The following is a 9,458-nucleotide window of genomic DNA, read 5'->3' as shown; positions in this document are numbered from 1 at the left end:
ACATTCCGACCAACAGCCCGCAGGAAGTTTTTTTTTAAGTTCATTATTATAATATCAGTACATTTGTTAAAACAGTACAATCACATGCTTCAGCCCTCGGGCTCTTCGTGAATTCATCACTGATATATAAACAGACAACCTTGACATCGCACTGACCATGGCCTCTAAGCCCGTGCTCCGTACCGTTAGTACCCGATCCCATTTTCGGAGCGTACCCCCAGGCCAGCGGAAATGAGTCAGGTGAGCGCCTCGGGCGTGACCCCAATAGACGTAATGAAACTTCGGAACCCCAGGGGCTCAAATCCATAATTCAATTAAGGGAAAAGCCATTAGTTCGAAATAACTAATTACCCTACATGTAATAAGTGCGCCGTAGCCATTCCGGGCGAGAACTGTACGCACAGAGCAGACAACAAACCTTATTAACATTCACATATTAGTAAATTTACAGTCGCCAACCTGATGTCACAATTTGAATCAATACATTAAAACCAATGTTAAGCCTTAAGCACCCAATTACCAGGTGCTACATTTTAATTGGGCAATTGTCGGGTTCTGGGTTTCGTCATGGTCTTGGTCTTCTGGTGAAGGTTCCCCCGGGTTGGAGGCGAGGCGTAAGTCGTCGCGGTGGATTTTTCGCACTCGTCTGCCTCCGAGTCGAACCAGGTACGACGTCCTCCCTAGAGGCCTCTGCACGGTGTAGGGCCTCCCCCAGCGGGGTGCTATCCCAGCGCAGTAATTGCGCGGTGTTGCGGACAGTGGGTGGACGCGGGCGTATACGTGATCACCTGCTCATACCAAGGGGGGCTCCCGCGCGGTCTTGGGGGTGATTTGTTGCGTATAATTCACCTGGCGCTGCCTGGCGGTCTCGTGCATTGCGGTCAGGCGCCGTGCACGCTCCCTCTCTCCTTCTCCCGCGTGTGGGATGCCGTTGGTAGCCCACTCGCCTGGAAGTGGCAGGTTGTTGCCCTGCACCATCTCCGCCGGAGTTCGACCGGTCGCGGCGTTAACGCGGCAGCGGGTGCAAAACAATGCGTCGGCAACATGCTGGTCCCACTGGGTGTGGTTGTTGCCCAGCCTGAGGTGGAGTTGTACCTTCAAGTCCTGGTTCCTGCGCTCAGTGGGGTTGGCCCTGGGGTGGTAGGCTGGGGTGGTGTGGTGCTGGATGCTCATCCGGTTGCACCAATCTTGCCACTGCTTGCCCAGAAATTGGCTGCCGTTATCTGTCAGCGCTGATTGCGGGTAGCCCCACCGAGGCAGGAACTCGCGAGCCATGATGTAGATGATGGTGGTGGCCCTCGCGTTGCTACAAGTGTACGCTTCTGTCCATCGCGTAAACATGTCAGTTACCAAGAGCAAAAATCGTTTGGCCCTGGGTGACCGGGGGTAGGGCACAAAAAGGTCCAGTGCGATGGTCTGGAATGCTTGTGTCGGTTGGCGGGGTTGTTGTTGTTGCTCGCCATCCCGCCGGCGTGCTTTACGTACTTGACACACCTCGCATTCCCGAACGTATTCCCTGACGTCCCTTGCCATCCCGGGCCAGTGATGGTGCTGTCAGGCCGCTCTCTGTGTTTGGTCTGTTCCTGGGTGGCCTGCAAGGTCATGGTCGTGAAAAAAGCGGAGTACCGCCTCGCGCGCTTCGGGTGGCACGTACGTCTTCCACCCAGGGCCGCGATTTAGGATTCGGTTCGCTTCGACTTTCCAATTGGCGTGGGGTTCCTCTCCTAAACAACACCGACGTCGGTTGGCCTCGGGAGACTGTTGTTGGGCTGCCTGTACCCTGCGGTCCAGGTCAGCGGCGGTGTTAGGTGGTGTGTCGGCCCCTTCCTCATAAGTGATTATGAGTGTGCACGCGGCAGGTAGGTGGTGCCAGCCGTCCCTCGGGGAGGGAGGTAGCATCTCCAACCACCTCTTGGCATCTGTCACTTCGTGCTGGTCGCTCGGGTGCCTGGATAGCATGTCTGGCAGTTGGTTTTCCTCTCCTGGTACGTGTTCGACCACGAAATCGAACGACTGGAGTAGGAGAACCCAACGTATCAGTTTCCCCTTACGCCCTTGCATGGTCTGGAGCCAGGTGAGGCAGCGATTGTCCGTGCGGAGGGTGAATGTCCGCCCTTCGAGGTGGGGACGGTACCTTTTGACGGCCCATATCACGGCTAGGCATTCCTGCTCGTTGCTATGATATTTTCGCTCGGCAGACCCAAATTTCGCACTGGCGTACGCAATGACCTGTTTGTTTCCCTGGTCATCCTCCTGAAAAAGTACCGCCCCTACCCCTAGTGCGCTGGTGTCGGTCTGGAGTATTAAGGGGCGTTCGGGGTCAATGCGTGCTAGCGTATGACACCTGGTGAACCTTTACCTGTTCAAACGCCTGTTCGACCCAGGTGTTCCAGTGGTAACGTGTCTGGGGGGACAGCAGATTCGTGAGGGGTGAGATTATGTGAGAAAAATTTGGTATGTAGTTTATTAACCAGTTGACCAGGCCTATAAATCGTTGCAGATGTTTCCGCGTACGCGGAGCCTCTGCCACTGCCATTTTTTGCAGGTGGGATGGTTGCGGGTGGCTCCCTTCCGCATTGACAAGTTGTCCCAGGAATTCTACTTCTAGCGTGCCCAAATGACATTTCGTCGGGTTGGCCGTTAGGTGGTGGGTGGCGAGCCGTTCGAGGACTAGGGCAAGGTGGCGACAGTGGTCCTCCCACGTCTCCGAGAAGACGATGATGTCAGTTAAGTACGCGAGAGCAAATTGGCCGAGGTACCCCTCCAGCACACGGGACATCATGGCTTGGAAGGTAGCCGGCACGCACTTTAGACCAAAGGGCATGGCCCGGAATTGGAAACGTCGGCCGTCGGGGATCGTGAATGCCGTTTTCTCTCGGTCCTGCTGCCGTATGGGCACTTGCCAATAGCCCGATTTAAGGTCTAGTGTGCTGAATACCCGGGCCCTACCGAGACCGACGACGGCGGTCTCGACGCTGATCTGTGGGGGTGGCGAACTGACTGTCACAGCATTAGGTGCGCGGAAGTCTGCGCAAAAACGTAAGGTGCCGTCCTTCTTGGCTGCCAGTACTATGCATGCGTTATATGGGCTGTTGGAGGGCTCTATTACCCCGCTGTGCAGCATTTCCATCACCTGTTCGCGTATTATTCGCTGTTCGCGAAACCCGTATCTGCGGGGTGACTCGTAGATGGGTTGGACGGTGGTGGTGGGGATGGAATGTTCGGCTTCTGTTGTGCGCCGTAGGGGCTCAGTGGTTGTGAACACGTCCCGTTGTTCACACAAGATTTTGTTCACCGCGTCTTCGAACTCAGATGGGACATTATGATGTAAGTCAGTGAGGGTAATGCCTCCGTCTTCCGGTGTAGGGGCCCGCCCTATGGCGTAGACTACGAACCTTTCGGACCGTCCGACGTTTACTTTGGCGGGGCCTAGTTCCAGTACAGCGTAGTGCTCGGTCAACCAAGGTTGCCCTAGCACGAGCTCCTCACTTAAGTCGCTCACAATGATGGCAGTCGCGTTAGTAATCAGCTCCCTTAGGCTTATCTGGACGTCTGTGTACCCCACCATCTGGCCAGCGTGCATGGTGGTGTCCAGGCGCAGCTCGCCCCGGTGTGGGCGAAGGGCACCGGGGGGTACCAGTGAGGGGTGGATGAACACATGGCTCGCTCCCTTGTCCACGAGTGCAATGGCTGGCTGGTTGTTAATTTCCACTGGTATGCGAAGCAGGTTGTCCGGTGGTTGGGTCAGTAGTCATAGTCTGGGTGGGGGGGGTGCCCCCTGGGGGCCGTGTTGGTCGTCGTGTTTGGTTGGTCGTTGTTTTGGTTTGTTGACATTGCGTTCGCATGGGCGGTGGTCCCCTCGACTGTTGTTGTCGTTGGGGGGTGGTCGGTGGTCATTTGATGGGTTGGGGGACTCTGTTTCAGTTCCCCCTTGGTCCGTTTCCCGCTGGTTGTGTCTCACGCGGCGGTTGTTGACGTGTGTTCCTCTGCGCGTTCCCCCTCTGTGGGCACTCATTGTGCCAGTGGAAGGTGCCCCTTGGGCATCCCAGTTGGCAGTGTGGTGGTTGGGGGGCAGCGTTAGCGTCCGCTTGAGGTGACTCCGGAGCATAGGGAGGGTGTCGGCCATCGAGGGGTGGGGCCCTGCGTTGTTGGGGCGGTGGTGCCCCTTGGATGGCTAGTAGGCGCCTGTCATTCGGCGGGGGGTGGTCCTCCCGGTTTGCCCTGCGAGGGTTCCTCCACCAGGCCCTCTGGAAGTTTTGTTTTGTGGCCACTGCCAGCTGGACGTAGTCTTCGACAGAGGTGGCGCGGCTTATGCGTAGGAAAGGCTGGAGTTCGTCTCTGAGTAGTAGTGTGATCGTGGGTAATGCTCTGATCGGTTCTATGAGTGGCGATATCCGGTGGAATAGCTGTATCTTGTGGGCTATGAATTCTTCAACAGGTTCCCCTTCTCGCTGCGTGCTACTGTAAAATTGTGAGGTGCATTGTACCAGTGTATACCTGGCGTTGAAACGGTGGTTGAGGGCCTCGGTGAACTCTGACCATTCCATGTCGGCCCATCCCCATCGTTGCCACCATTCGTGGGCGGGTCCCCGCAACCGTTCGCTGGTCCTCTAAGGTCACTCGTCGATGGTTATCCCGCTGCGCGCCAGGCGCACTTCGCATTGATGTGTGTATGCTAGGGGGTCTTTGTGTGGTGCTCCGCTAAACTCCGGTAATTTTGACATGTAGTTCGCTGTCCGCGCTGTGCATGCACGTGTGGTGTCGGGTCGGGTGATTATCCCGCCCTCGGCCGGGTGGTGGTGCGGATTGCGTGTCCACACTCCTGGCACGTTTGCGGTTTCGTATCGGTTGCCGTGGTTGTTGGCATAGTTTGCAGTGGCATGACTAATCCCGTCTCTATTTTTCCTTTCCATATCTGATCCCAATTTACTTCCCATGGTTCGTGTTTCATGTCGTTCCCCGGTGGTGTTTTGTCCAGTGGTGGGCATTGGCAGGTGCTCCGCCAAGGTAATGGGCCTGTCAGTAAATCCATTGCTCTAAGCCGTTGGCATTGTGTACATGTCGCGTGAGCTACGTATGGCAGCATAGCACGTAGTTAGGCACGGTGTTGTTGACAGCTGAGCTCTGTTTACGGGGCGGGCGCATGTAGTCGCGCGCGCGCCACGAGGGTGTAGTTGTGAATTGGTGAGGGGGGAGGGAAGGGTTAAATGCCCGGACCACCGCACAAAATGGAGGCAGAGAATGGCCGTGGCGCGGGTGGGGGTGTCGCTGGGCGTGCGAGGCGATGGCCGTGAGCGCCCGGACAACCGCACAAAGCGGAGGTCGAAACTGTCCGCGGTGGAGGAGGGGGTGCGGATGGGCGTGTGAGGCGATGGCCGAGAGCGCCTGGACAGCCGCACAAAGCGGACGGGTGGAGGATTGAAGGAGGGGTAAGCTGTTCGGATGGCCGCGCGAAACGGAGAGTTGCTAGGGTAGGAGAGGTGGGGAGATGGGGGGAAGGGTGTTCGGCCCGTCACGCGAAAGAGAAAGCGGGATGGTACGTAAGTGAAGAGGGGTTGGGGGTGGCCGCTGGGCTGTGACGTCGCTCGCCTGCGTCGCTCGTTCTGCTGGAATGTCGTGCGCTGGGGGAGGGTTGAGAGAGATCCTTTGTCTAACCCTCGCGCATCCAAAATGGCCATTTTCTTGCAGTTTGTTCGGTTTTCACGTATTTTGTTCAAAATTTAGCCACACGCAGAGGGCGCCATTTGTCGTCCGCTGCGGTCTCGTGTTCGAGGTTAGGCGCAGGTACTGGCTTTCTTAGAGATTTCTGTTCTGGGAGGGCGCCAGGCTAGCTCGGTGTCTAACCGTGTGATGGTCGTGGGTTCGTTTCCCCAGCGTGGTCCGCTAGAACCGTCGGCGGTGATGGAATTTGTTTCCTGATTAGGTTGGGTTGTTTAGGTTAATTTACATACACTGTTCTGGTTGTTCTACAGGTCGCACGTCGCGCACGGGAGGTGCGGGGTGGACGTTTTATTATTCACGATTTACACTGGTTCATTACATTGGGCGCGAGGTCTACTCGGCGGTTCATGACTGCCAATGAGGCGTCGGAACACGTAGAAGTTTTGATTACACTATTATTACAATTACACTTGACAAAACGGCACTCTGTGGTGCTTTTACGTTCACGATTACACTGCACATGTTATCTGAGAGGGACACCTGCGTGCCTCTACGTGTGTTTACTTATTAAGTCCTCACGCCAGTCGCAGTTGAGGGAGAGCGTTCGATTAGCATTGGCTAATCTCGTAATCGGTAACTTGCGACGCGCGGGCCCACCTGTGTGGACCGCGACTCGCTACTAAATTAAAAACACGTTTACGCTTGGATGTAGCCTGTGCCTGTGCACTGGGCGATTAACTAAAGTTCTGAGGTGGCGGGAGACGGCCCGTACCATATACTGCACAGCCCCACTTAATGCTTTGTGTGGGGCGTGTTAAATTGACGCGGCTGGGTTAGGCCCTACACCGGAAAAGGACTGGGCGCACACGGGGAGTATAAAAAAAGGTTTTGGTTGTGACTATACCAGATGGACGTTCGGTGAAACAAAGAGATGCTGGCTCCCCGTGGGACGTACGTCTGTCCCGGTCCGCGAGTCGCGCTGTACTGGCGTCCGGCCCAGGCGCGTGGGGAGGGGTGAGCTCCCTGTCGCGCCAGAGTTTCTAAAGTTCCGTTATTCATAAAAAATTACATTAATAATAAAAAGCAAGTGGCTCTAAATTAATACAATAAAACTTATTGATTAACTTAATATCTATATATGTTTTAGAATTGACATTTAATAAGTTTGTCTAAAATAAGTTTGAATATTAGAGTCAAGCTGGAGACTGTCTGTTTCTAAATAACTACTCCAGTGGCGAATGATAATGCTAATTTGGGGCGGTTTGTGTTTCGTCATACGTTTCACTACTGAATTTAGGCTGTAGGCCGCAAGGTATCACTCACAGCTGTTTTAGTAGAATGCTACACGTGAGTGACCCGGGCACTCCTACGTCGCACTCTATTAATTAGGGGCTTTTGTTTGTTTCTGATTACTTTATTATTGTGTGGGGAATTTTGTAGGCACGGGGAGTGTGTTGCATGCGTAATTAAAATGGTTCGCTATTCTCAACCTTGGGCTGTGGTCCGCTCGCTTGACTCAGGTGGGCCATGGCAAGGGGTGCTTTCTGTTAGCGGAGCCGAGTACTGGCGGGTGCAGGTCGGGTTTTGGGGTGGCCTTCGGCCGTACAATGTCAACGTAAATCAACGTAATCGGTGTTGCGTACAATTATTTTGTATCACCCCGTCCTCCACATGGCCGAGCGGCCTCAAGGGATTTCAGGGTATACTTAAAGCCGCATACCTGGCGGGGCATGCGGGAGCAGAGTACCAACGACCCACCATCAACGGCCTAGTGTCTTACTAGCCTGCCAGCCCCCCCCCCCCTCCTAGATAACAGCAGCACTGCGATGCCGTAGAGCCCATCAGGTACTTCCCAGTCCTTCCACAGAGTCAGGGTGACTGCAAACTTAATTTATATGTTAACAGTAAATACATAGTACACTAGGAAATTCTTGGGGGGAAAAAACCCAGTCCTCAGCAATAAAATTTATACAGAATTTAGTTAACATAAAGGCACATAAATGCTTACATCATAACCAAATATCACATCAAAACTATATAGTACTGCGGTCGTCCGGGGTCTCGGGTTCGAGTCCCTGTGTGGCTCCTAGTGGGAAAAGGCGGTTCTTGCTACGTATTGTCCGGGTGGGCGCCAGACTAGCTCGGTTCTAGTCGTGAGTTTGGGGTCGTGGATGTATGTGCCTCTGCGTGGCCCACTAGGGCCGGCGGCGGTGTTGCGTGAGATGATTTTAAATAAGAGGCGTGGAGTTGAGGTGGTGGTGTCGTACCTTTTATTCATAGGAACGAGTCGTACACAATACAACACTCTACAGAGGTCCCCGGGGGGGGGGGGGGTTTACTCGTTATTCCGTGGCGCCGTATGGTTTGTGTTCCGCGTTACGTGGCCTCGGACGCTGTTACGTCTCATACGTCTCACTGGTTACACGGGTAACGTAATTTCGTAACACAAAGGCGGGACACAAAATACACTGAATTAAGGGGGTGCGCACAAGTTACATGGCACTCGTTACTCGGGAAACGTAAGTTAGCAATACAAAGTACGGGACACAAAAATACACTGAATTAAGGGGGCGCGCACAAATTACGTGGCACTCGTTACTCGGGTAACGTAAGTTAGCAATACAAAGTACGGGACACAAAATACACTGAATTAAGGGGGCGCGCACAAGTTACGTGGCACTCGTTACTCGGGTAACGTAAGTTAGCAATACAAAGTACGGGATACAAAAATACACTGAATTAAGGGGGTGGACGATTGGAGACGGCCAATCACGTATGCAAATGTCTCGGCGCGGGTGTTGTGCCCACTGTGGTGAAACACGCACCGCAATTAAGTTTGTCCAAGTTCCCTTGCGGGTTTGTGGTCAGCGCCGTGCACGTGACCTTAAATAAAGTTCTGTAAGTTGCGGGAGGCGGCCCGTGCCGTATACTGAAGAGCAGCCCCGCTGACCAAGTGTGGTGCGGGGTGTCTTTTAATTGATGCGGCCGGATTAGGTCCTGGACCGAAAAAAGGGGACCGGGTACTCACGGAGAGGTTAAGTAATAAAAGGGGTTCTGTTAATTAGTGACTATATTTACCGGACGTTACTTTCGATGTAGACAAAGGATGTTGCCTCTCCGTGGGACGTAGGTCCGCCCCGGTCCGTGAGCTGCGCTGAACTGCCGAACTGGCATGGCGTCCGAGGGAGGCTCGGCCTCTCTCGCGCCAGGCGTGACCTCATTACGCTAGACTCCAAACGGGTGTGTCTGGAAGAGAATTTATTGTCGCTAAAATCCTAATTTAATGTTTCAGGAGGAATGGGTACGGTTCTTCTCTTGTCTACTCAGGTTTCCGTGGCTTGGCCTTTAATTGCTGTTCGGCTCGCCTGACTCGGGTGGGCCATGGCCAGGGGTGTGTTCCGTTAGCGGGAGCGTATACTGGCGGGTGCAGGTCGGGCTCTGGGGTGGTCGTCGGCCAGACGACGTCAGTACAAAAATGAACATTATATACAAGTTAAAAAAACAAGCATGTGGAAGAAAGGGGGGGGGGGATGTGGCAGTAGATACATAGGCAAGTGAGGACAGGGAGTAGCTCATACAGGGTGACTAACAAACAATTCACAGAACAAGCGAAAAATTAAGGTGCATACAGTTCAGGAGCTATACCGGCGCATGGTGGCAGACCAGACGTTGATGGGGTGGTGGGTCACTAGAATGTCACACATATCTTCAGGGAGGCTGGTGGAGTGCGAAGTCTTTCACTCTGTGGTGAACATGGGGATCCGAATCACCATAGCCGCCAATACTGGAAATGACAG

The sequence above is a fragment of the Bacillus rossius genome, chromosome 1, assembly GCF_032445375.1.
Source record: "Bacillus rossius redtenbacheri isolate Brsri chromosome 1, Brsri_v3, whole genome shotgun sequence".
NCBI lineage: Eukaryota > Metazoa > Arthropoda > Insecta > Phasmatodea > Bacillidae > Bacillus > Bacillus rossius.
Note: the sequence above shows the minus strand (reverse complement) of the source record.